The 26,489-nt window shown below is 40.9% G+C and overlaps 1 protein-coding gene across 7 annotated transcripts in view; it reads right to left on the minus strand.

The window, feature by feature from the left end:
* Nucleotides 1–26,489, minus strand: part of LRRC4C (leucine rich repeat containing 4C) — a 1,161,603-nt gene that overhangs the window by 177,314 nt on the left and 957,800 nt on the right. For all 7 annotated transcript variants that reach the window (XR_013360200.1, XM_077863658.1, XM_077863655.1 and 4 more), the window contains one exon: nt 13,811–13,909. The gene's annotated coding sequence lies outside the window, so the exon portion shown is untranslated. The remainder of the gene's footprint in view (nt 1–13,810; nt 13,910–26,489) is intronic.

Below are 26,489 nucleotides of genomic sequence, written 5' to 3' on the forward strand. Positions count from 1 at the left end.
AACTGGGGGCGCATCCCACCATTTGTAAATACCCCAAGCCTTCAGGGACCACTGGTTCTCTTCTCTTCCATGCGCTGTTACCTGGCTATCTCTTAATAAAGCAGCCAGTGTCTCAAAGAGACTAGAATCTCACTCCATGCTGTTGGGCAAACTCTTCCGTGATACCTCCACATACCTCCTTCAGCCAGGATGCCTGGGGAGAGGTTAAAGTAACTTTCACCTACACAGATACATAGCAAAATAACTGTTAAAGCTGATTTTGGAAGCATCATTAAAGAAAAATGTCGTTTTGTCCTTATCTTCCCTATAAAGATTTAGTCATTGTATCCTCCAAAAGGTCACATTTTCCTTCTCTGTAAGTTTCTAAAGAAATCGTAAAATGTGGTGTGACCTTGCACTAATTGCTTTACCTTTCCGCATCTCAGTTTGTCTGTTTCAAGAGAGAAGAGTAACTCCTAACGTGGCAGCTGCCCACTTCATGGTAGTGAGGTGAAAATTAGTTCATTATGCTCAAAACCGGAGTCACCTTTACAACCCCCCCGCCCCCAGCACGTACCAACACGTTCATTGGCTCATCAGGCTCTCTGGTTCTCTGTGGGGAACATTTATTTCTGCATGCATTCCTTCCTCTACAGCCACATGCTTTCTCTCCAATTCAGACTCTGAACACCTGCCCTAGTCCCAGGCCAACTTAGAGCCCTGGGCCCCTCCTACCCCGCTCACGGGGCGCTCACACTTGTCGCTGAAAGCACAAGCTGTCATTCAAAGCAGCAAGGAACATTTATTGAGCACTTACTATGTGCCAGGCGCTGTGCTTTAGTACATCACCTGCATTGTCATTTAACTGTCGTGCCCATGATTGTCCTGCCCATATTCTAGAGCATCTCATGAGTTACTTAAATATATTCACGTTCCTCATGCCCTATAATGTGGCCCTATTCTTGTTAGGCCATTTACCATTTAATGATCTCAGACAAGATTTGTGTTCTAAAACAAAACAAAACAAAACAAAACAAACAAAAAAACCCATTCAATTTCCTCATCTGGTAACATGAGAAAAATAATACTACAACTTCTTGAGGTTATCGCAGAGTTTCTTATCGGTGGCCCAGTTGGCATTTTGGGTCATATAAGTCTTTTGTTTTGGGGCATGGTCTGTGCATTGTAGGATATTTAGCAGCATCCCTGGCCTCTACCCACTAGATGGCAGTATCACCTTCCCCTCTCCCTCCCCCATTTGCCTCCCACCCCCATTTAGATGAAAATATCTGCAGACATTGTCTAATCATCATCCCCTCACAACAAATATGTTGAAAACTACTAGGATAGTTGGGATGAATAAACTAGACACCTTTAGATGCTGGACATAAACTGTTCCTTTCAGTCTCTTAGTTTTGGGGACCTTCTTATACCTTCTCATTCCCCGGTATCATCAGAGAATTTATGGCTCTGGAGATTAGTCCTAGGTTTCCTTGCTTTGCATGTCTCTCTACAGCAACATTCTCCTGCCCTACCACTGCCTTGCAAATTCTTCCCTACTCTCCAGGATGCTTCTGTTATCAGAGTTTCCCCTGATTCTTCTCAACCGAATGATCTCTCTCCCTCTAGATACTTTTATCATCATTTTGGCATCCCAATCATGACCTTTACCTGCTGCCAGACTGTATAGTTATTGGTGTAATCGTATCACCCCTCCTGTGGGGGCCGAAAACTCCCAGAGAATGAGATTCTTTGTTTTCTGTCTTTTTGAGCCACCGTAGATGTGAGCACAGTTTTGGGCATATAGTGGTCACTCGTTAAGTGATGTTTATTAAGTTGAATTTAAGACATAGAAGAAATAAGTGACTTATATAAAGGCAATGAAAGTAGACTAGAACAGTTTCGAGAATAAAAAATTAACAACGAATCCAGATCCTTGTTGAAATAATCAGGTAATTGAGCCAATGGAGGTTTACTGTTTAAATAATTCATACAACTGCCTTAGTTCTCTGCTTCTCTTTGCACATGTAGGAACAGCTGAGAAAGAATTATAGTTGTCATTTGAAAACTACTAAGTGATTTGCCTACTGATGGAATTCTATTCTTCTGCTAGAAACAGAATTTATCAAATAAAGGAGGTGCAAACAAATCTACGCTATTGCTTTATTAATCAGGAGGGAGGGGCAAGGAGGCAACTGCCAGTGTGGAATGATGTAAGTTACAAGTAAAATTCGACTTTTCCCCACCTTGTGTCTTAATAAAAAAAGCAACCCCTCGCTCCCACACATATTTGTTTGCTATGGGAGATGAAATTCCCTGATCTCCCAGAATGTGAAATCTAGATAAGCTGATACACAACCACTGTTCCATGATGCAGTTGTGACACAGGAGAAAAGACACTGATCTTCAAGTTGGGAAACAAGGTTTAAAGACTCAACTTTAAAAAATAAATAAAATAAATAAAAAAATAAAAATAATAAATAAATAAATAAATAAATAAATACTCAACATTACCACCTAATCCCATTGTGACTGTGTTGAACGCAATTGGCCCTCCGAAGATGTCCACATCCTAATCCCCAGAACCTGTGGAATTGTTACTATATGTGGCATATGGGACCTTGCGGGTGTGAATGAGTCCGGATTTGGAGATGAGGAAAATATCCTGGATTACCTAGGTGGGTTCAATATAATCGCAAGGATCCTTGGAAGAGGGAGGCAGGAGGGTCCGAGTTACAGAGAGAGCAGTTTGAAGATCCCACACCACTGGCTCTGAAGATGTGTGAAGACGGAGGAAAGGATCACAAGCCAAGGTTTCTGGAACTGGGAGAAGCCAAGGAAACAGACTCTCCCCCACAGCCTCCAAAAGAAAGGCAACTCTGCCAACACCTTGATTTGTATCCCCTCCAGAACCATTAGATTATATATTTGTGTTGTTTTGAGCCACTGAGCTTGTGGTAATTTGTTACAGCAGCTATAGAAAACTATGACAGTGAAGTTGAATAATCTCCATTTCAAATTCCTGAGACTTAGGTGATATCTATGTAACCAGATTGTTTGGATGATATAAAAATGGGAAAGTAGTAGACATCGGTTACTTTAGACTTTTTGCTATGTTTTAGCTATTCCTTCCATATAGTGCCTCAATTTATCTTCTCCAGACATAACCCTCAGACACTCAGGACTGACCATCTAATATGGTTATGCACTGAGGAATGGCTTGAGCAATCAGTCAGCACAATTGGTTGTGAGACGGCACGTAACAAGGCAGGCCAACCACAAACCTTTTTACAAGGACAGTAGGGAAGGAGCCACCCTTCATCCCCCAAGATTGCCAAAGTAACGTAAGCCTGCGGTGGTTTGGAGATTTCTGCATAGGAGAGACTGCCTGAAGAAAAAGTGAGCAGTGAGAAGAGTAGGACTAGGACATTAGTGGTGATAGATTCCACATACTAGCTATTAAGCATCTAGATTTTTCCATGCCTGAGGCTACTCTCTTCTGAGATTTTTTTTGTGTGTGTGTGTGTGGTTATATGAGACAATAAAGTGTGTGTGTGTTCCTGTGTGTGTATCTATATGTCTAATAGTTAAGCTCAATTTTATTTACTCAAAACAGAAAAAAAAAATCTATGTGAAACTGTGTGGCAAAGAATATGCTATAAATACATAAAATCAAATTATTTTTTTCTCTATGAAGTATAAATGCTGATGGTAGACAATTCAGATAATACTGACAAAGTATATTAGCCAAAATATAAATCATCTCAAATTCCACAGCTGGAGATAATCATTGTTAATATAGAAGTGTTTTTTTTTTTTTCCTGTTACTTGACCATGAATACAAAGTATCATAAGTAAGAGAATTTGGGGTGATTTTCTAGAGTGTGAGGCATCTAAACTTGACTTTGAAGGAAAATTGGGATTTTGATAGGCAAAGATTATGAGAAAGTAATAAATATTCTTACATGCACACATATATATGTATGTATATATATATATGAATTTTGACAAAGATAATTCAGTAAAGGAAGGATAGTCTTTTCAGCAAGAAGTGCTGGGACAATTAGATGTCCATATGCAAAGCTGTGAACTTTGGTCCATACCACATGTCAAATATAAACGTTAACTCAAATGGATCATAGACCTAACTGTAAAATGTGAAATTATAAAACTTATAGAAGAAAACATAGGAGAGAAAGCTCTATGATCTTGGGTTTGGGGAAGGTCTTTCTGGTATGATACCAAACACATAATTCATAAAAGAAAAGAAATAATAAATTAGACTTCATCAAAATTAAAAGCTTCAACTCTGGGACAGACATTGTTAAGATGAAGAAGAGACACGCTCCCGACTGGAAGAAAATATTTGCAAACCCCGTATCTCATAAAAGACTTATAAGCAGCATATACAAAGGGCTCATAATACCTAATAGTAAGAATGCAGACAACCCATACTAGAAAGATGGTAAATAAATTATAAGCCATATAGATGGCAAATAAGCACATTGAAAGATGTTCAACACCATTAGTGATTAGCAGAAGGCACGTTGTAACCACCATACCCCCACACACCTACTAGAAGGACTAAGAGCAAAAAGTGTTGGTAAGTGATGGTGGGAATGTGAAATGTCACAGCCAGTTTAAAAAAAAAAGAGTTTGGCTTACCGTATGATTCAGCCATTCTACTCCCAGGCATTTATGCCAAAAAAAAGTGGGGGGGATATGTCCCTACAAAGATTTGTACACCAGTATTCGTAGTATTTCTTTCTGCAACAGCTAAAAGCTGGAAAAAATCCAAATGTCACACCAATCCCCGAATAAGAGAGAACTGTGGCATGTTCATGTACGGAATACTATACAGCAATGAAAACAAATAAACTTGTAGGCACACGACAACAGGGAAGTCGGAGAATACTTATGCTGGGTCAAAGAATCTGAACAACCAAAAAAGACTGTTTATGGTTTGACTCCCTTGATCTAAAACTCCATGAAATGAAAACGAATCTGTAAGCATCAGAAAAGGATGAGCAGTGGCTTGGGACCAAGTGGAGGGAGGAGCATCAGGTCGTAAGGGGGATGTGGGAACATGAGGAGGCGTTTGGGGACGATGCATATGTTTATTATCCAGATCATATTGATTATCTTGATTGTGCGATAGTTTCATGATGCTGCAGATGTCAAAATTTAAGAAATCGTACACTTTAAGGAGTCCTGTGTATTGTGTACCAATCGTACCTCACTGATGGGGAGAAATGAAAGGGAAAGAAGAAAACACCCAAATACGTGTGAGGGAGAAACCTGGGTGCAGTCTCTACAACCATGTGTCCAGATCACAGAGATCTAAGGGTAGAGGAAGGCTGTCAGTAGGATGTGAACGGGGACGTCACTAAGAGGACAGGATTCTGAAGCTAGACGTCCTAAATTCAAGTCCTAACTCTGTCATGTACTAACTGTGGGGCCCTGGAAGATCCACTTTCTCTCTGAGTTTGTTCGTTTCAAAGAATGGGAATAAACATGGGAGCGGCCTTAGAATGTGATTTTGAGGGTTCAGTAGATAATGCAAAGTCATCTCATGAATAAAGAAAATCTTTAGGAAGAGGAGATTCAAAACTAACATACGCAAAAATATTTGCCACATGCAGACATGACATGGTTATAATAATTTTTAAAAATATCTTTATTTATCCATGAGAGACACAGAGAAGCAGAGACACGGGCAGAGGGAGAAGCAGGCTCCATGCAGGGACCCTGATGGGGGACTCGATCCTGGGACCTGGGGTCACGCCCTGGGCCAAAGGCAGATGCTCATCCGTTGGGCCACCCAGGTGTCCCTGGTTATAATAATTTTGACTATTCCCATGATTACGATTTGCCTAAAAGTTGTATTGAGATGTAACCCACGTGCCCCGCAATTCACTCACCGGAACACCTAAATCAGTGGTTCTCAGTCTACTCACACCTGGGCAACCGCCCCACCTCTCAGCGGAGAACATTCCATCGCCTGCATGACCCCACTAGTGGCCATTCCCCATCCTTGGTGTCTGGCTGCCCTCTCTGGGCGTCGTGCTTTCCAGGTGTGCCCATGTCACAGGACGGACCAGGGTCACTCCTGCCTATCACTGAATGACCCTCCAGCCTGTGGGTCCGCCACACGCCACTCCGGCTATTACGACTGCTTTGTCTGCAGAAGACCGAGAAGAAAGGAGCAGAGCTGTGACCCTAGTGGCTGGGCAGCGACTCTGAAGTGGCAGGGAAAGAAAGGAGCAGAGCTGTGACCCTAGTGGCTGGGCAGCGACTCTGAAGTGGCATGTACAGGAGAGACCAGATGGGAGAGGGCAGTGACAAAGGGGCTGGGAAAGTCATGGGCGCGTGTCACGGCCTCCCGTGCTCCCCAGAGCTGGCCCCACGCGAGCTCCAAGGGAAAACCAAGGCCTCCTTCACTCCAGACCCAGGTGACCGAGCTGGAGTCACTAATGCCCTTGGCAGGGGCCACTCAGGCGCATCCCTAAGTCATCAGTTCCCTCCAAACTCCCGTCACCCGCCCCTCACCCTCCAGCCCTGGCTTTGCCTTACGGAAGACCACGTGTGAGGATCCCACGGTAATGAAGGTAGAAAGACTTAATTACCTGGAACATTTTTTTTTTTTTTTTAAGGGCAAGAAATGCTTCCAGACTACATGTGCGAGAGGCCCCCGAGGTGGTGCCTGGCGACCCGTAGCTCCATGGAGATCGCCGGGTGCCTGGAGATTAACAGGGAGAGAAAGCACACACGGCGGGGGGCTAAGGCCACTCGGGGCCCTGGCAGCTGGGGCTCTACCCTGGTCACCTGGAGCCGGAGCACACGCTCCCCATGCGACCGGTTGGTGGCCACGGCCCATCCACTCACTGTGGAAGCAAAGCCAGCCGTGCACGGGAGCGCAGCAGGCCCCAGGCCCGGGATCTTCGTGTCAGGTTCATAGTGAGACCATAAAGAGGTGCTGCCGATAAAAACCTGGGTGACGTGCACAGAACATGTCCTGTGCACCAGACAAGGTGCGGCGTTCCGGGCCGGGGCCCTCCCTTTCCCAAGACAAAGTCGCTTTTGCAAAGTCTGAAAAGTAATTTGCAAAGCAGGGGCTTTACCCCTGTTTGCTGTAGGGGCCAAGCCTCCACAGAGGATTTGGGTTTGCGTTTGTTCATTAGAAGGAAGGGGTGATAATTCCACGTCGTGTCCTGCACGGCGGCTCTAGGTTCCCAAGGGAGGCCCTGCAGGCACTGTTTAGGCTCTAGGATGATTCTGCTTCTCGGCCACTTGGAAATGTGCATCAGTCCCGATACTGGCTCCCTACCCGGGTGTCTCACCTGCACGGTCTCCTGATTCCAGCTCTACTCCTTCAGGTCCTCTGCGAAGCCACCTGCGCCAACACAGAACATGTCTCCACGTCCTGTGCCACGGCCCTTTACTCGGGCATTTTCTTTTTCCCCCCCAAAAAAACTTTCCAAAACTCAACTCGTCCATGAAATCTTCCGCGACCGAGGTGGAAGCCACCCAGACAGCCTGTCGATGTCTTCAGTGTGATTGATGTCAGCCTCCTGCGGCGACAAGCCAGCACGTGCCCACGTGGGCAGGCCTATGCCTCTTTAGGTTAATGTGCATCTGTTCTGCTCAGCCCCACCAGGTACCGTCAGGGCACTAAGATCCCGGGGTCCATCCTCGCCCCCCTGCACGGGAGGGAGGACACGGTCATGCACCCGGGCCACCCCGGGCTCAGCTCCCTGGGGTGATGTGCATGCTCCGTAAGTATTTGCTGAATGAGGGAGGGAGCGCTCAGTGATGACAGTGACAACCTGGAAGGCACCTCTCTCCACGCACACGGGGAAAAGCCGATCACGTACAAACAGAGCTGCAAATAGCCTGCCTTCTTGGGTATTTTATTTTTTTTTATTTTATTATTTTATTTTTATTATTATTTTTTTCGGGTATTTTATTTTTAAGCATTCTCCCCTGAAATGTGCTGTGGAATGGCTGCGACGGAGCAGGGCATTTTCATTTCACCCCTGTTTTTCCACGTGGGGGCCACCATGTACAGGAGAGAGCAGAACTTAAGAGTGTGATCCCCCCCCCGTGGGGGGCAACACGGCCCCAGGACGCCAGTGTGTCCCGAGCTCTCTGCCTCCTCGAGCTGTGGAGCCCGCTCCCCTCTTGCTCTTGACCATGATGGTGCAGGACAAGGACGCTACAGGAGAGCCATGGCCTGCTAATTCCTCAACCACCCTCTCCTGTTGTGAAAAGATCAGAAAAGTCAACCTTCTGGGTCTCGGGGACCCCTTGCCCCGTTACATGTGATGTCAGCCCAATGGCTACTGTTCCTTTGAACGACGGTCATCATAATGTGTTCCCTCCTCCGGACTCGGAAGGGCTCCAGGGATTACGGCTGGGACCCATGACCCCGATGCGAATCCCTCACCCTTCTCCTTTCTATTCGAGTGACCCCGGGTGACCCTGGGCAGGTTATTGAACTTCTCCTTATCTCTGAAGGAAGGTAGAGGGGGTGCTGGGAGGGTCCACTGAGATCATTCCCACAAGGAGAAGGAGGCCTACGTCCAGCCACCTGCACAGGAGGCCCTTCCTCCATGACTTTCTCTCTCTTTCTTTCTTTCTTTCTTTCTTTCTTTCTTTCTTTCTTTCTTTCTTTCTTTCATTTATTTATGAGAGGCAGAGACCCAGGCAGAGGGAGAAGCAGGCTACATGCAGGGAGCCCGATGTGGGACTCGACCCCAGGTCCCCAGGATCAAACCCTGGGCCGAAGGCAGGTGCTAAACCACTGGGCCACCCAGGAATCCCCCCTCCGTGACTTTCTCTGCCATTTTTACCACGATGGTAACATAAGCACCCTGGGCTAAAGAGACTCTCCTGGAACAAAACCTCTTTGAGGGATTCCCAACCTTTCATGGCATCAACATCCAGGATCCATGCAAGAATGCTAAGAGGAAAGCAACTTCCAGGGAATCTGAAGCCAGTGGGCTACTCCTGTTTTAGCCTCGGGTGCCAAGGACTCACTCTTCACCTCCAGGGTATGAAGCGGTGGTGGTTCCAGGATCCCAGGGCAAGGGGCAGGGTCAACAACCTGGATGAATCAGGAGGGGACGTAGCCTTAAGGGTATTTACTTGAGCAATTAGCTGCTTCCAGAGATTTGACCTTGGTTCTACAAGGCTGAAGCAGCGCCTTGGCACCCTCCCGGAACCCTTCCTACTGGACTTCACAGGGTTGCAGAATTGTGAGCCTGGTACTGCCGTCCCTCCACCAATCATGCACTCCCTTCTCTGAGCCTCAAACACCTAGCACCCCCGGGGTAATCTAGGATTTACTTCATTGCTGAGCAGCATGTGCATTGTGTGCGTAAAATTGCTTTTCACCTTCCAACCATCTTCAAAGTCTCTGTTTAGTCCCTGGCCCTAGGAATGATATTTTACATTCTTTTTGTGTAGTCCTACTTCTAAATGATCAACTGGTCTAGTTTATATTAGTTTTGGGGCCTCTTCCCCTTGCTTTTTAGCATATTGCTAGAGGGCGTAGACCTTAAAACAACAGGTAAGAGATGGTCACTGTTATAAACCAGGAGAATAGGAGTCATAGCTCAGCCCCATTCCCAGGGTTGGCCCGCAGATCCACTTCCTGCTCAGGCCTCCGTCTGGTGTGAAAACTATATGGATTATAAAAAGAAGGTACAAGTACATGACGTTTCATGGAGGCAAAGTGTCATTCTTTGAAAATCTTTTCCCTTCTTTTGCAATTTATTTTATTTTCTAAGCTTGTTTTACACGCCTATTGGTCTCTTCTTTAGAAAAATAGAATATATAAAGAGAATAAGCCATAATCTCATAACTCAGATATTTTTCTGTGCATATGAATGCATAATATATAAGTTGTCAGTACCAGACATAATTTCCTATGATCAGGTTTTTTAGATTAATAATACATCATGAACATATTGCCATGTCTGTACCCTCAGAGCAATGGTATCATCACTAATGACTGTGTGGTGTTTTATTTTATCATTAGGCCATATTACAGGTCCTTTACTGTCAGATATATAGGTTGTTCCTGATATTTGCAATGCCCCCGTGATTGTGCACGTACACATCCGTTTGTCCACTGATTTCTTTAAGATAAATCGTAGAAAAGGAAATGTGAGGTCAGAGGCAGCCTGACTTTTAAAGGCTTTTGGTAACATGCCATATTGGTCTCTGCAAGGGTTACACCAAGTTACTCTCTCGTTAGCACTTTATAAAAATGTTCTTTCTTTATACTCTTGCCACTCCTGGGTGTTTTAATTCTGTTTTTAATTTAAAGGCCAAGGAGGAGGCATCTCAGAGGGCTTGAGCTCTCCCTCAGTAGGGCTACATTAGATTTATGGGGTGAAGATTTGTTAGCCAGGGCCAGAGTCATGGGAATGCGGGCCTGTTTTTTTCTATTACCATGAAATCTATGAATCAGATCAAATAACTATTTCAGTCACTACCAATACAGCCACATTTCAGAGACAATCCAAACTGGAAAAAGCTATATACTTTTCATCAGAAAATTCCCATGGATGTGATAATAGCAAATACCCTTTTAGTTCTCTTAAGATTGAGGCAATGATATTGTTTCACTTGAAATTACGTATCTCTCATTTTAGACTGTGGGGAATCTAATTTATAGATATGTTTCCAGGAATAAGCAGAACTCCATTTGTTCCTAAATAAAAATATCAATCATAAAGGAACAGTCACTGCAACTTAACCACAAGATGTCAACTCTTTGTATATGAATCACAGACCTGATGGGGCTATTTGAAACTTTACTTGTTACAATCTGTTGCTCTGTCCATTTAACCACCTTACAGAAGACAATAATTCTCAGTCCTTCTATTAATGAGGAGAAGTCAGAAATAAACTTAAGTGCTGATGGGGCCAGTTCAGAGTAAGATAAAAATTCCAAGTGGGACAACAATCTATATGCCAGTGTTTATACACAATGGAAGGCAAGGAGCTGTGATAATTAGTCAAAGGAGTAGTTCTATTTTCTGATCTCCCCAAAGATTTTAATATTTGCATTTGTTCCTTTCTGGAACAGGAAACTCTACTGACCTATGACCACTTTTTTTTTTTTTTTCTTCCCTCTTTAAAGGTCTTTGTTTCGTGAAGGACTTAGAGGTTTGGCTCCCCTAGGGGCATCTCAGTCTTTTTATTTCCTTACTTTCCTCTTCTCTCTTTCAACATAATATTTTTGTTTGTTTTTCTGGGGGACTGGTCGCTTTACTGAATGAGCTTTACTTCCCCCCAGGATCTAATTATAGCTAGGTATCTGGACTGGCATCACAGCAGAAGGAAGAAGCCACGGCTCCAAATTCTAGGATTGAAAACAGATTACACACTTGCCCCATTTCTATCCATTTCATACCTCACTGACAACAAGAGACACGCCAAACAAATTCCTCAATATGTGCATTTGTGGTTGTACTTTCTGATTTTGAAATCTGTAGCAGGCACTAAAATGTCTTTGGGCTGTTCTACGTGTCCCTTCTTGAGGTCACCTTCTCAATGACTAAATTTTCTTTCGCATTCCTCTTGTATGGTTTCATTAGTTCAAGCGCGGTTTTAGATACCCATTGTCAAGATTACAACACTAAACTGTTTTTGGTTGCTTGCTTGGATAGATGTAGCTAGAAGAATATTTTAAACCAAAAGGGATCCCATTCCACCCTTGAATGGGATGGGTTTAAGAAACCAGACTCCTCTTTTAAATATCTGAAGTCCACATTCCCAGTAGGAGCAGAGGTCTCATAACAAGAGATAGTCCCTTCCTTTCAAAGTGAGCACAAGATAGGATCAGGACCTTTATAGATTTGATCTTACTTTTGAGCTTACATAATAACTTACAGAAGCACAAGTTTTGAGTGTCAAACTGAATAGTCCCTCGACATTCTTTAAGGATATATCCAAGAGACCTTTGCTCATAATCACTTAAAAAAATGATTTATTCATGCATTTTAGAGAGGTGGGGGACAGGGATGGTAGAGGGAGAGAAAGAGAGAGAGAGAATCTCAAACAGACTTCCCACTGAGCATGGAGCCCAACTCAGGGCTCAATTCCATGACCTCAAGGCCACAACCAGACCTGAAACCAAGAGTCAGATGCCCAACCTACTGAGCCACCCAGGAGCCCCATTAATAATCAACCTTCTAATTGTCAATGTAGTCCATACATTTCTGGAGATTACTCATGTAAATAGGTGAAATATCATCTTATGTCATGAGGTGGTATTAAATAATATGAAATATTATTTGTATCAAATAATATCACATACCAAATAATATCAGACTCCTTCTTCGTGATGATATCTTATCTCATTTTTGATGATTCATTCTTTCCTTTGATATGTATTCATGGTGTATGGGTAAATCCAGATGACTGTCCTCCATTTTGGGAGACAAAGTTGTCCTAATCCATTATATTTTTCTTTTGCGAATCCTTAGCTAGTAAATGTCGGGGGAGGGGATGTCACCAAAATCGGACCAAGTGAAATGACCAAAATTAAAGCAAACGTTTTCTTGCATGATCTAGACCCTCAACTAAAGAAACATAAATATAAAAGAATAGCATTCCATCTTTCTAGAGGCATCATCCAGATGAAAATATTAACTGGACCTTGCTATCAAGATTGTCTATATAGATGGTTGGCTTTGGTCATAGTTCTGCACCAGGTACATTATTTTATTCTTATATTCATGCTTATGATTCTTTTCCAGTCATTTCAATGAATTCCCCTCCCTTGGCTTTATTTTTACCAACACATAAATCTAAGTAACATTGATGATTTATTAAAGTATAATTACATATTCCCACTGTGGCAAGAATACTGAGGAGTTACCTAAGCTCACATGCTCTCTAGATAAACTGTTCCCTCCATATCTTCTTTACAGAATAATTTAAGAGTATGCCTGAAAAATAAAAAAAAAAATTATCTAGTGGGCTTTGCTTTAGTAGTTAAAACCATAAATGTCAACAGTCTACCATAGAGTTTTCTGCTTTAGGACAATACAGACGATATGCCCCTTGAGATTCTGGAAAGACATGACTCCTAATAGACAGTTGGTAGCAGTTTGCCTTTATTCTGGTTAGCCAGATAAATTGTGGTGCTGTGGTCGCCCCCTCACCCAGGAGAAATTATCTTACTGTGCTACTAGGTAAAGAAAATCCTGATGCAACCCCTAACTGGCCCTTCTTTTTTTTTGCAGGTCACTCCTATTTCACTCCTATACAGTGGGATGAGGGGAGAATATTGATTCCCTATTTCTAATTATTTTTCATCTGAAGAAAACTGCACCATAGTATTTCTCCTGGCCTCTTTTTACTCCATGTACTGTCTCCTCTCCTTGGTCATTAGAGTTGTTTATTTAATTCGTGAACTCAGGAGCATGACTTTGTCAGTTTTAGTTTAACTCATTCCCTTCACTCCTAACTTTACAGCAGGCAGCTGACAGGTGCATTTGAGTCTGCTATTCCATGCTGGAATTTTATGGTCAGGCTGTCATGTCAGGGGACCCTGTATTGGTCCGCTGTGTGCACCCTGCCATGGGCCTGGTTGGGTGAATCAGATTATCTAAGTCTGGGGTTTAATGGTGGGAAGCCTACTCTAGCCATACCCTGCAACAGCATCCTTAGATACTACCTGCATTATTAATTAAAGTGGCATCCACCTTGCCGTTTGCCTATTCCTTAGACTGATTAAACCTCACTTTGTTCTGAACTTGGGCAGCTAGAATGGAAACTCCAGGAGAAGAGGTTAATAGTGTTTGGAGCTTACCTTATCAAAATTTCTCCAACCGTTCCTGATCTTCCTGAGAAAAACCCAAAGAATTTAACGAAGCGTTCTGGATTTCAGCAGATGATGTTTATTTTACACCTGGAGTAAGACAACACAAATAACATATTTTTAGATCATATTATATGAATGAGAACAAATTTAGGGTAGACATTCCTGCCTGCCAACTTCATCCAATAAAATGAATTGATGTAATATTCATCTTTCTAACAAAAATACATAGATAGAGACATCACACACATATATCTAGGTGAATATGTGGGTCTATATGTAATATATATGTCTATAACACATATGTATTATATGTATTTAGTTGCCTACACACAACACACAATATATATACACATATAACACATATATGTGATATAAGATATATGTGTGTATATATATAACATATATACATATAACACACACATATATGCATATATACATATATTTAGTGTATCTATCCTAGATTTGCTAATCTTTCTTTTGCCAATGTTCATTGCATTGATTATTGAAATGTGCCATATGTGTTTCACTGGAAAAGGTATTTGTCTATAAATATCATTTTGAACATACACTTGAGGGACTTCTTGTTCTTACCTAATCCTCTGTCATGACTTTAAAACTATACAGATAATTATCACTCTGTTTCAAATCTAACAGCCAAACAGACATAGAAAACTATAAAACAGCCACTATAATTTATAGGTTTCTCAGGTTGGGATAGCAACAAGAAAATAAGTCATTACAGGCACTGTATTGAGAATCGGAACGGATCCACTTAATAACCTTGCCATAATTAGCCAGGCAATTTGGGCAAGTGTTCAAACCTCACTGGGTCTTATTCTCTCCATATAAAAAATTAAAGACTTTGTACAAAGTTGCTCCTGGGGCCCTTCCATCTTTCAAATTTTGTGATAATTTTTCTTCTCAAGACGTGATGTGATATAGGTAGAATGGTTAGGAAGAATTTGCAGTAGCAAACCTATCATGCTTAGAAAAAGCCTGAATTTTTATAAATTTATCATATTTACCTAATTACTCATTTCAATCTCTGCTGAACAATTAGTTACTTATAATTAAATGATAGTAAGGTGACTGTAGTCAATTAATTTCAGGATCACCTATTGATTTAAAAAAAATCAATTGTGTATCTTATGGAACTAAGTAAAATCTGATTTTTAACTCACAGGATTCATGGTACTTTGGCATCCGATGACCAGTAGTCTGGTTATCTATCTATCTATCTATCTATCTATCTATCTATCTATCTATCATCTTATTATCTATCTATCTATCTATCTATCATCTATCATCATTATCTAGTTCTCTATCTTTCTATTTATCTATTTTTCTGCTATCCTAATGTTAAGGGAAAGAACCTGTAATTTTGAAGAAACTGAGAAAGCTGTGGGCAACCTGTAAGCCAGCTTACAGAATTTGACATTATATCATGACTCCCTCCCCATCCTCCCCCTTTCAGGTATCTCCCAAGGGGGAAAGATGTTTCTGAGTGAAACATTCATACCTAATTGGTGTTCCATATGTCATTGTCTTGCAAAAACAAAACAATTCCTAAAATTGGAAATTGAGTAGTAGCTGAAATTACTACTTACAAGGATAATTTAAAAACTAACACAAGAGATTTGTTGTTGTTGTTGGAATAATGGAGACTCACTTAAAGCTCTATCATGCTTCTGATATTGGGATAAACTACCTACATCATTTTACGAAGTAAGCCTCCTAATAACCCTATGAAAATGTTGAATTATGACCCTTATTTTATAGGTAAAGAAACCGAGGCATGAGTCAATTTCTCAGAAAGAGGCACTAGGTGGCAGAGCCAGCAGGTGTGTGTGACCCCAGAGCAATCCTCCTTCTCACTATCCCATATATCCTGATACTATAAAGCTTGTTGGCTACACCTAGGCCAGTACATATTCCGTTTCAATAGGTTCTCCGAGGCCCATATGTATGCGAGCCTCTGAATGCACTGGTTCATATACTTTTGATATAAGAAGGCCTTGTCTGATTTGGCTCCAGGACTATGATTTTTGTATTTCATTTCTATGATCAGGGGAACAAAATGCTGCTTTTCCCATCTTCGTAGCCTGAGTTTTCTGCCTCATATTTAGCATGTTTCAAAGAAATGTGTCGATGCTTACTTTGTACCCATGTTTGTACAGAGAACAGAGCCGGGGGGGGGGCTGCCTGCAGAGGCAGAGGCATTGGGTGTAAAAAGCACTGTGGTGGGTGGCTGTGAAGAGGAGAACCGGCCAGAGGGTTTGTTGTTTAGAACAACGTGAGTCATATGACACAGATTCATAGAATGTGGGGCTGGAAGAGGCTTCACTAACCAATTAGTTCACATTTCACAGTGTTTAGTTGAAAGAAGTAAGATACGAGGTATTCATGAACCAGCAAGCAGATTTCTGGAGATCACCCATCCACCCCGCTTCTCAATAGTATAATCGAATCCTCAATTGTACATTATAGGCATCTCTTAGAAACAGAAATTCACTGTTCAAGGCTTGTCTGTGTCAGTCACATTGTGTGGCTGAAGACCTAGAGAGCTTGGTGGTGATGAGAAAGACCATGGGGTCAGACCAGCTTGAGTCTTAGGGCAAGCAGTGTCCCTTTCTGCTTCTGGAACTTTGGGAAGGCTTAATATTTCCATGGGACAGTTTCCTCATCTGTAAAACAGGGTGATGAGAGTAGCCCCCTTCTCTGTGCTGCTTTGGGGATTACATGAGGACTTTATTTATTTATTTGAGAGAGAGAGAGAGAGAGAGAGAGCGAGCACAAGCAGAGGAAGCAGTGGAGGGGGAGAGAGAGAGAGAGAGCAAGTTAAGCAGACATCCCACTGAGCGGGAAGCCAGACTCAGGGTCCCACCTCACAACCCTGAGATCATGACCTGAGCCAAACCAGGAGTCAGATGCTCAACCCACTGAACCATCCAGGTGCCCCTACATGGGAATTTTCATAAAAGACTTTGCATCAAGGTCCAGCTCAGAGTAAGCAAGCACGTGCAAAATTTCCAGTTATCATCCACATCATCATTATCAACATCACCATAATCTCTTTTATGAGAGCCTAACATAATGAGACATTCTCTGAAAATTGTGTTTTACTTTTAGGTAAGGAAATATAAATCCCAATGAAAGGAGAGTCTGGCTGAAAACTAACAAAACAGAATGTAGTCACCAGCATGGTCATAGAGACTTTCAGGTTCTCCTCAGTGACATGGGAAAGACACCAATCTCTGTACATATTTGAAATAATATGTGTAATACTGTGAAAGAAGAGATTGAGGAATTGATCTTTTTTGCTTGGGACTGTCTAAATCAATTCTACCCAAACACAGAGGTTCTCCTAGCTTCTCATAGCTAGAACATTTAACTAAAACAAATGATTCTACACAATGAAAAGAGAGAGAAAAATAGAAAGCCTCACTTTTTTTCTTCATCATAATTGATGTGAAGGGATGTCCATTTGGATTCTGCTGTTCGAAAGCTCAGTTATGCAATATTCGTACAAAAATAGTTCCAAATCAATACAACATGTTTTAAATTTACATTAACATTTAAATTAATGAGAAGCTTAATGTGAATTATGGAGCTTTAGATGTTTAGGACTATGTCCCTTCTTGCCAACTTGGAACGGGGTCTATTGACTCACCTTCTCAGTCTCATAAACAGCTTCCAGACTTTGTGTATTTTCAGTGCCAGAGGATTTTCAGGCTGGTGAAAGATGCCATATTGACATCACCAGGGAATGAAGTTGGCCCTGTTCACTAAAGATGTAAAATGCTTCCAGCAACTGCACACACCTTCCCTGAAGGGCAGTTTGCCATAGATGACTGTCGGGCCTGGGAATGCGCTGGGATCGAAGCTTACTGCCCCCTTTCCCTTAATTAATCTTACCCAACCAATATTTCTAGAACACCTACTATGGACACAGAACTGTGCTGAAACAACCGATTCTATTTCAAGGAACTCCTCATGTATGGAAGGATAGTCTCACGGATAAACGATTATAGAATCACATCGCACGTTCTGTAATGATAGAAGGTACATTTTGGGTGCAGTCCGAGGCACCCTAATAAGACTGGAGGAGAACCAAGAACAGCTTCTGAAGAAATGAGGCTTGAAAGGCAAGTAGGCATTAGTCAATCAAAGAAGAGCAGAAATCTCACCGCTCAGAGGGGAGAGCCTATACGGGAGACTGACACCTCTGCTTAACTAAGCAAGAAGTTCTGAAAGACGGTATGAGAGGGGGCCTCAGGGGTGTGTGTGCACGTGTGTGTACACGTGGTGGTAAACGAGAGTGGGTATATAACAAATTAACAGGCATAGTTAGATGATTAGGCGGGGATGAGTTTAGAGAGCTCTCATATGCCAGGTTAAGGATTTGGGCCCCGTCCTTAAAATGATGCAGATGCAGAAGTTGTGATGTGGTTTTGTCTGTATTCACAACCCTTACGTAGATAGAAGTTTCAGGTCCACAGCAGGACTGAGCAGGAAGTAAGGAGAAAGACACCTCCTATCCCCAACCAAACAAAACCTTTCCTACCATGGACATCCCTCACCACCGTGGTACATTTGTTCAAATTAAGGAAGCGATGCTGACACATGGTCATCACCCAAGGTCCACAGCTCACATGAGCATCCACTCTTGGTGTCGTACAGTCTGTGAGTTTTGACAAGCGTATGATGACATAGATCTACCGTTGCAGATTCAAACCGAGTAGGTCTGTTGCCCCAAAATTTTTCTGCACTCTACCATTATTCATCCCTCCATGCCCCACAGCCCCTGGCAACCACTAGTCTTTTCATTGTGTCTATAGTTTTGCCTTTTCCAAAATGTTATGTAATTGGAACCATAGAGTATATAACCTGTTTTTAGATTGGCTTCTTTCACTTAAAATATGCATTTAAGTCTCTTCTATAGCTTTTTATGGCTTGACAGCTTATCTCTCTTTAGTGCTAATATTTCATTGTCTGGATTTATCACAATTTGTTCATCCATTCATTTACTGAAGGACATCATGATTGCTCTCAAGTTTGGGCACTTTTGAATAAGTCTGCTACAAACATCTGTGTGTGTAGGTGTCTGTATGGATGTTCAGTTTTCAGCTCCTTTAGGTATATACCAGCTAATGCAACTGCTGGATCACATGATACAAAGATGTTTAGTTTTGTAAGAAATCACCAAACTGTCTCCCAAAGTTGGCTGTACCATTGTGCATTCCTACTGGCAATAAGGGAGGGTCTCTCCTGGTCCTTGCCAGCATCTGTGTTGACAGTGTTTTCAGTTTTGGCCATTCTAGTGGGTATGTGGTGGTATCTCTTTGTTATTTTAATTTGCATATCCCTGATGACATACGATGAGGAGCATTTTTTCATAGGTTTATTTGCCATCTGTATATCTTCTTTGATGAGGTGTCTGTGCAGATCTTTGCCTTATGTTTAACGGGGTTGTTTTCTTCCTGTGAGTTTTGAAAGTTTTTTGTGTGTTACGTAGATTATGTATATTAGCACATTATCAGATGTATTTTTTGCAGTTTGTGACCTGTCCTCTCATTGTCTCAACGGTGTCTCTCATAGAGCTGAATTTTTTAATTTTAATGAAGTTCATTTATTGATTATTTCACTCATGGGTCAGGTCTCTGGTGCTTTGTGTAAAAACGTCATTGCCATACCCATTGTCACTGAGGATTTATCATATGCTATCTTCTGGGAGTTTTATAGTTTTACACTTTACATTGAGGACTATGATACATTTGGGGCTAATTTTTGCTTTTGTTGGGTGTGAGGTCTGTGTCTAGATTTCCATTTGTTCCAGAACCATTTATTGAAAAGACTATTTTTTTCCCCATTGTACTGCCTTTTCCCCCTTTGTCAAAGATGACTTGATTATGTTTATGTGGGTCTATATCTGAGCTCCCTATTCTGTTACAATGATCCATTTGTTTATTCTTTCAGTAACGTGATACAGTTTTGATTACCATAGCGTACAGTAAGTCTTGAAATTGCATAGTGTCCATTCCTTGACTTTGTTTTTCTCTTTTAATATTGTGTTGGATATTCTGGCTGTTTGGCCTTTTCACACTAGTTTTAGACTCAGTTGTCAATATCCAAACTGGCTGGGAGTTTTCTTGGAATTGCATTGAACCTATGATCCAGTTGGGAAGAGCTGACATCTTGACAATATTGAGTCTTCCTTTCATTAAGATGGAATATCTGCCCTTTATTCAGTTCTTCTTTAACAACTTTCATCAGAATTTTGTAGTTTTCTTCATATAGATTTTACACCTACTTTGTTAGATTTATACATAAGTTTTTAAATTTTGTGGTTGTAATATAAATAGTTGTATGTCATTAATTACAAATTCCACTTTTTCATTGCCGGTGTAAGGGAAAAATATTGACTTTTGTGTATTAGCCTTTTATCTTGAGACCTTGCTATAATCATTTACTAGTTCTGGGAGTTTTTTGGTTGAATCTTTCAGACTTTCTAATAGATGATCAAGCCATCTGCAGAGAAAGTTTTATTTATTTCTTCTCAATCAGTATAGCTTTCATTTCTTTTTCTTGTCTTAGTGAATTATTTAGAATTCTGATTTAAGAAATATTACTTTAGCAACATTGTAGAGAATAGATGAAATGTGAGCTGTTCTTTCTTCATAATGTTGTCAGATGTTAAAGTACGCCCTGGCAAACCTCTGACGGCTTCTTATGATACCAGATGCAAGAAACAGGTGGTGGAGAATGTCAGAGAATCAGGAATTCCAGGACTCATGGCTTTCCTTTTGACAGTGGAGTGATATGGGTCAAAGAAAGAAACATAATTAGCAATCGTGTACCTGTGTTCTACTACCCTCATTCATTTTTGCAAAAATACACTTATTGAGCACCAACTGGGTAACAGGAAAAGTATGAGATCCTGTGGTGGAGTGATAAACAAAACAGCATGATGCCTGCCCTCAAGAAATTAACATTTTGGTGAGAGATGAGAAAGAACAATGAAGTAAATAAAAAAAATATTTAAAGATTATGGTTAAACCTATTGAGGAATAAATAGGATGTTGTGACAATAATTAGCATGGGGTTAGTCAGTGTTGCTTGAATTGTAAAGAGGGTGAACTCTGGACAGGGACTCACTAGATTGGAATCTCAGCTCTGCCATTTCCCATTATGTTATGGTGGCAAGATCCTGTGTCCCAACTTCCTCATCTGTTTAATTGAGGATAAAAATTCTACTTCATGGGGTTGTTGTGAGGATTAAATGAGATAACAAATGTACAGTAAGTAGCCTAGTACAATGACACATAGGAGTCCTCAAAATTATTAGCTTCTATTATAGTTGTAGTTACTATCATTACTCTGTGTTTACTATTACTATTCTTTGGATAGCTTGGTAGGGAAAGCCCTCTTCCAAAAGGTGAAATTTGGGCTTTGGCCTAAAGAATGAGAAGAAGCTAACCATGTGAAGAGCTTTAGGAAGGGTATTTACATAATTTTCTAGATAGAGTCAGCAACAAGAGCAAAATTCCTGAAATAACGTTAAAATTTCTCCAACTTACTGAGACTATTTCGGGGTGGATAGAATGATATTATGTAAGTTCCAGCTGCTTAGGCTTTGACTCCAGGAGGAGGGGATCACTTGTCTCAATCAAGAACCCATAATCCAGAGGTCATCTGCTAAAATTATGGAAGAAAAGTCACATTCCAGAGATAGTCACCAAGACTTTAGTCTATCTGTTGATCAACACCAGGTGATTCAATATAAAAACTACTAAGAGGTATTAGTTGGCAAATAAATATCTTGATACTTGGCATTATGAATAATATAAATGAGGCTTCTTTTTGAAAAATTAAAGGTATTTATGATATGTGGAATTGACCTACGTATTGTTGAAGTATTCCTCACACTTATTTCAGCACAGTTTAAGAATCTAGTGGGGCATGAAGCTTCTATCTTTAGGTTACAGAAGATACCCTGGGCTTGATCCATAAATGGTTTCCTGTCCAGGCATGAGTTAGAATAACATTTCATTGGCTGATCCTACTTTAAATGTATACTAATCCTGCCTCTGGAATGCTCCCTGCTAATCACATTCAGAGCACCTGAAAGAACAAAAAAATATATATATAACTTTTTTTACCCTCTTAGAAGGTTATTGTTAAAACTGTTTTGTGCTCACCCACTAATACAAACATGTATGCCTAATAAATATCTGTGGATTTGGCAAAATTGAATCAGTGGTTTTGTTTTACTATAACCTAGTACTGAGGGTATAGCTAACCTTTACCTAACTCAGGCTTCTTTGCTTATCTTCGCCTATCTATCACAAATTCTCGTGCCTATGTGTGGAGCAGGACCAACTCAGCTTAGATTGATTTGTAACACTTTCCATGTCCAAGGAGCAAACAGGAAACTGTGGCATCTTGAGTGTGATAAGAAAGATACTGTGAGATATCGGTATCAGAGAGGTAGGCAAGAAACAAAGGATGCAGGGACTTGTTGCTCCTGGTAACAGTTTTGAATTTAATTCTCAGTGTAAATGGGGGTTCTCAAAGATAGAAGAAGATAGTGCCGCTGATCTGCTTTGCATTTTTAATAGATGATATAAACCAATGTGTAGAAGATGGAATGCAAGGGTTGAGGGCAGGGAGAAAAGTTGAAGAATATGGCATAAATCTAGGCAGGAGTGATGAAGGCTCACATCCAGGGATAGAAATGGATATGAAAAATGTGGAAGGACTTTGAGATGTATTTTGGAAGAAATCCCTTTAAGATTTGCTCCTGGATTGGAAGTGAAAAATGTAACATGGTAAGACTCCTAGGTTTGGGGCAACGGTTGTAATATCTTCAGTTCTGAATGTGGCTGCTGGAGAAGGTCGGTGTTGGAGGGCTGAGGTTCAGTCTTACAGCGAAGGGGTGCCTCCCACAATGGCAGAGGAAATCTGGAGATTTCCTCACGGATTCATGCAGAAAGTTGTTGATTCCCACTGAAGACCTTCCAGCACGGACTACATGCACTCTGGAATCATGTGAGGTGTCTTGTTGATATAATGAATCCAGTTTTCCATGCATATATAGGAGGATCCAAAAGGGATGCCTCAGTGTTTCAGATTTATTTCAAATATATTGAATCTTGCTGTTTCTTGTAGACAGTGAATGACCAAGAAGAGGGCTTCTATCTTTGCCATCATTAAGAAGATAATATTAATCAAAAGCTATGGGGCTTCCCAATAATTATTGACTCTTAGTTCAGTGTATGAATGTTTTCATAGTCATTGATTTGGTCAGTCAATTCATCTGTTGGTTAGAAATTCACTTGATAAATATTTCCTAGAAATTAGCCATGCACTGGGCAAGGTATTAGAGATGAGTATTATATAACCCCTCTTTTGCCTGTACATCCACTAGATATTTAGTCTACTAAATGCTCACAAAAAATATTCCGAGTTCAATTCAGAAAATCGACTTCACAGCACCCTATATTGACTCTGGGACTATTGCAAAAATTAAGGAACACACATAATAAAATTGATTGCTTTTATGTTTGATCTCTGAAAACTTTAAATCCTTTAGAAAATAAGATTTTATTTTCATTTTATACTTCCAGTTTCTAACTGGCACTTGATATTCTTTTTTTTTTTTAAGAATGGCACTAGTCATTATATATAAATAATCATGATCTTTACACATGTTAGCAGACACATAATATAGACGCATAGGTTCATAGATGACTCAGATTGAAAGATTTTCACATATATTTTAAAAGAATTTAGTTTGCATAGGAGGAACTAAAGTGAGGGCATCTACACCCAAACACGATATTTTAGTTTCCCATGGGCTGGTTCCTGTAAAAAGAGACCTCTCAACCTTCTGTGCCATGGTATTTTTACCTGAAGGGGGAGGAGACCCCATACTACGCAGCTGCTTTAAACTGTTCTTATTTAACATGAGAATCAGGGGGTCTGGTGTCCAGAAAGTCTGCTAAGCTCTTTGGTTTTTTATCACAGAATAAACAGAGCAAATCATTGCTATCACCTGAAGCAAAAAGGTTAAGAAAGTAAGAGGTGAACTTCCAGAAATAATATATTCACATCATTATCAGTTCAATGATTCGGCACCAAAAGTCCACAGGTTGTTTCGCTGTTGGACACAACTGAAGTTGTTGATAAGTATCATGCAAATATCAAGCCATGTCATCATATGCTGTCCTGTACTTCTCTAGGGCAGGCAATGATAGTTAACTGTTGAAATAACTCTTACTGGATCAGCATTTAACAATTGAGATGCAGGACTTTTTCTAGGGATTTATGACCAGATTGGAAAAATTAGTCCTCTCAGGGATTGCTGGGTGCTATCACTTTTTAGTTTATGTTTCCCAGAGAGTAAAACCCATGATGGTGATTTCTGTCATGAATTAAAAACAGGAGAGGAATGATCGCTATTCAAAAACAGAATAATGTATGGGCTATTTAGTGTTTGTAGAGTTCAGAAAGACTAGTAGTTTCAACTTAGACAATTCATGAATGCAGAAGAGTTGTCATGGGTAAGAGCAGGGAAACCCACAAAACTTTCTGAAACAAATACTGCTTCTTTTCATTTAGGTTTCTTAATGTATTTTAAGCTTTTCTTGATGCCAATTCCATAACTCAAAAATCACAAACACCGCCCTAAATATAAGTCTGTTGTCTGTGAGGAAAACTTGAGACCTCGGTGGTAAGCCAAAAAAGTAAACTCAAACTGAAAGGAAGTTGTGAGTGACAAAATGCTACTTTTTATAAGTGGGACTGAAGCTGTACTCATACGCTCTGCTCTCATTATGCATTCTGCTGATGGCACAAGGATGTGAAAACAACGGCTCTGCAAGAGCCGGGTGCAACATTAAGATTTAATTAAACCTTGTTTTACTTGGGCAAGTTAGCCATACAGCGATGTCACGGGAGAACAGAGGCCAGGGCTGTGCTGACTAGCAGCAAAACGACGTGGAGCTGACACGCCAGGGCACGTGGTTAGTGCCAATGGGTTGGGGGGGCCATTGAGGCGATGCTGTGAACTGGAACCACATGGCAGGAGCCCTGCTGATGGGACAGCGAGGTGTGGAGGCTGCAGAAAGCAAACAGACTCGGGGGACACTGGCAGGGAATCAGGGTCGCCAGGTTGTTTTGGGAAATGGGGATTATTTATTTATTTATTTGTTTGTTTGTTTATTTGATTTATTCATGAGGGACACAGACTGGGGCAGAGACATAGGCAGAGGGAGAAGCAGGCTCCACCCAGGGAGCCCGATGTGGGACTCGATCCCAGGACCTCGGGATCATGACCTGAGCCAAAGGCAGATGCTCAACCACTGAGCCACCCAGGTGCTCCAGAAAGGGTGATTATAATGGTTTTGTGTGCCTCAAGGCCTAGAATAAGAACTGCATGTGGTAGTGACCGGAAAGGCCATTTCAACTTAACGTGAAAAATGTCTAAGCAACAAAACTCTCCAAGGGTAGAAGAGGCCGCCTTTAAAGGTAGTGAGTTTATTGTCACTTGAGTACTCAAGTAGAGGCTGCACCGTCACTTGGCAGTGAGTTTCCTTCTTGGTATAGTGTTATTCTCCAAATCCAACAAGCTAGACCATTCTAGTGTTAACTTAATGAAAAAGAGGCAGTTGTATTTGAATATATGTGAATTGCAGTTGCTTATGTGATAGAGTTTAAGATCAGATTTCTAGCACCGGCCCAAGTGCCATAACATATGAATTAATGCTGGAGAAACAGTATTCTGATGAAGTTTTCTTGACACCTGTGGCCTTTCAAAATTGAATACTGTACACTCCAGCAGGGCATGTGCTTCCTCGGACTGCCATAATACAGTACAGGTTTCCTCCAATTTGAAAGTAGAGCTTCCAAGGGAACCTTTTGCAAATGGAAATGCCATAAAATGAAAATGTGATTCCCATTAATTGATAGAGATTTTTTTTTTTGGATTTTCACATACAAAAATAAGCTCTCTCAGGAATTTCTGATACCTTAGGACACATCTTGCTAATGGATGCACAAAATAATTCGAGACAAAGCACAAACGCTCACAGACACAGTTCAAATGTATGCTGGCTTGATGCTGAATACTGTGTTTAGTTCCCTGGGAAGGAGCTCAGTGGGATCACTGTTAGAATTAATAAATGAATTCAGTAAAGTTTCAGGATACAGAATCAATATACAATAATCAGTAACGTATCTCCACACTAACAATGAAGTAACAATGAAGTATCTAAAAAAATAAAAATAAAATAATCTTATTTACAATAGCATCAAAAATAATGAAATATTGAAGAATAAATTTAACTAAGGAGTTGAAAGATTTGTCCACTGGAAACTATAAGACATTGATGGAAACAACTGGAGAAGACACAAATAAATGGAAAGATGGCATATATTTGTTGATCAGAGGAGTTAATATTGTTAAAATTGTTAAAATATCTCTGTTAGATATTCCTGTATATGAGGCATATATTAGATGCGAAGCCATCCATAGACTCAGTGCAATCCCTATCGAAATTTTAATGGCATTTTCCACAAAAATTTTATTACATTTTATTTTATTTTAAAGATTTATTTATTTATTTTAGAGAGAGAGAGAGAGCACAAGCATGGGGAAGGGCAGAGG

Source organism: Canis aureus, chromosome 21 (genome assembly GCF_053574225.1).
Source record: "Canis aureus isolate CA01 chromosome 21, VMU_Caureus_v.1.0, whole genome shotgun sequence".
Classification (NCBI taxonomy): Eukaryota; Metazoa; Chordata; class Mammalia; order Carnivora; family Canidae; genus Canis; species Canis aureus.